Source organism: Fukomys damarensis, unplaced genomic scaffold, assembly GCF_012274545.1.
Source record: "Fukomys damarensis isolate Sample0158 unplaced genomic scaffold, DMR_v1.0_HiC HiC_scaffold_24, whole genome shotgun sequence".
NCBI lineage: Eukaryota > Metazoa > Chordata > Mammalia > Rodentia > Bathyergidae > Fukomys > Fukomys damarensis.
The window spans coordinates 62,640,078-62,642,447 of record NW_022900936.1 but is presented as its reverse complement, the minus strand read 5'-3'; the positions used below and the strand labels follow the sequence as shown (position 1 = coordinate 62,642,447).

The 2,370-nt window shown below is 37.4% G+C and overlaps 1 pseudogene; it reads right to left on the bottom strand.

Moving 5' to 3' along the window:
- Nucleotides 1-1,136: 1,136 nt before the first annotated feature.
- Nucleotides 1,137-1,268, bottom strand: LOC117283314 (annotated as a pseudogene).
- Nucleotides 1,269-2,370: the final 1,102 nt, after the last annotated feature.

The window sequence follows — 2,370 nt, the reverse complement described above, 5'->3', positions numbered from 1 at the left end:
TCTCTCTCTCTCTCTCTCTCTCTCTGTGTCTCTCTCTCTGTCTCTCTCTTTCCATAGGTAATATATCAGTTCTAACAGTTAATAGACATAGACCATGGGTCTTAATATCCTTGTGTCTCAATGTCCACAGGTCTAAGGTGGGAAATATCGTAGTGCTTACCTTGAAGGGTTGCTCAATGAAATGTTACTCATATACAATATGATTAGCAGTGTACCTTGCAACAGTACACTCAATTTTAACTTATGACTATTATTTTTTTCCATGCTTCTTTCATGCTTTCAGGTAGTCCAGCAAAATGTGTTCATTCTTACTCAGCTGCCCAGATATAAAGGTTGAAATAGTCGACTTAAAACTTTTCCTTGCCGGGGATTTAGCTCAGTGGTTCGCTGGCCTGCCTTGCAAGAGCAAGGACCCGAGTTCAATCCCCGGTACAAAAAAAAAAAAAAAAGACTTTTCCTTCCTCTGAAGATTAATTCAAATATTCTCAATAAAATTCACTCTAACAACTAATACTTTTTACTTATTGACATTGTTTTTATATCTTCTGGAGGTTTCACAGGAACCATTCTCCAAATTTCCACTTTGTGGTAATTAACCATGTAACATACTTCCAACTCCCTTCACAAATTCTCTTTTCTCCTTTGTCCTTATTGTAAGCCCTTCCTCTTCCCTCCTTTCTCTTAACTGTTCATCCATTTCTTTCCTTCTGAAATTCTCTTGTCTCCATTAATTGTAACCTTATACTTTAAGGCCAACATAAATTCCTGTATCCTTTGTAAAACTTCTCTAAATGTCTAGTATCAATAATGTTTTCTCTTTTGGCCTCTGGTAGAATTTATAGTCTCTGATCTCCATTTTAGAACCAATTTTCTATATTGGTTTTTCAGGAATCTTTGCTTTACAACTAGTCTGTACATATCTTGAAGGCATGGACCAGATTTTAGACAGTCATATGAAATTTCACAAAGGACTTTTAATAGCCAAGCATTTTTTTCAAAGATCATAAGGAATGTAGGTTTTTCAATAGATAGAGAAGGGAAAGGAAAGATTGTTCTAGAAAGTTGTTATGGAAAGCAGAGGACTTTAGATACAAATTAAGAACAGGGGCTTTTTGCAATCTTGCTTTATTTTACATCTCAGCTATATATGAAATATTTAAGTGAGACTGAGATATTAATAATTAAATGGATCAGTTTAAGTTTTCAATTAGCAATAATCTCACCTCAGATAAACCTTATTGGCTATGATACTGTGACTGCACAAAGCTATAATGCATCAGTTTAAACATTTTTTAAATTCATAGTCAAAACACTAATCAGTGAATTTTCTGCTAATTTCTTCTACAGTGCATATAAATAGATGTCATATTTCATAAAGATCAGTTTGGAGGGTCTGCCAGCCTATGAACATCAGAATTTTAATGGTACTCAACCGTGGGGCCTGCCTACTTTAGTTAAATCAGAGCCAAAGAGGATTGTTTTACACTGTTATAATGTGGTGGGTGAACCTATGGCACGCGTGCCACAGTGTGCACACAGACCGCTCTTTGTCGACATGTGTGCCAAGTGTATGAGCTATTTTTTTCTAAACTAAAACCTCAGTATTCAGTCTTGTAGTGTTGGCCCTTTACAATAAATGTTTGGGGTTTGGGGTTGTAGTTTGGGCCCTTGGTCTCTAAAAGGTCCACGATCACTGTTATAATGCAATAGGAGGTATTGGTTAGGGAGAGTAAATTTATACTAGCATTGATTCAAAGTTTCCAAGAAATTAATTTAATCATGAATATATCCAATAACCTAGGTGGTTATTCTAGTAGCAAGTCTGATTTCTCTTCTTTAGAGAGCTGAAGAGGTGCTTGACCAGGAGTAAAGAGAAATAGCCAGCTTTAGGCCTTCTCCACACCTTCTTTTCCTACTTGTGATCTGGTTCTGAGTCCTCTCAGTTTCCATTAGGATGTTTCTATTAAGAATGACAGAAGGCCTAATTCAAATGCGTCTGCTTTGTTTAATTAAACACTGACAAGGAACTGGCTGTCAGTGTGGCCGGATGCAAAGCTCACATGGTTCCCTGGGAATGGGGTGTTCTTGCTCTGCTTTTCTTCCTCTTGTCAAGCCTCGCATTATAAAAACTTCTCCTGTTCTCCAGTTTATCATAGCCACTTTCTTAGTCATTTCCAGAGGGAATGAAACAAGAAACAGTTGTGGAATAAATAAATGTCTTAAAATTAACTGAATCTTCCTGGTCTTGATGAATCTGACGTGGGCCCAGAGAACATCCCTGAAACAACTGCAGTAGCCAGCATCTACTAGCTCCCTCCAGGTCCTGTGTTCTTGCCTGCTATGTGGGATTTGAGTCAGCTTCACCAACAA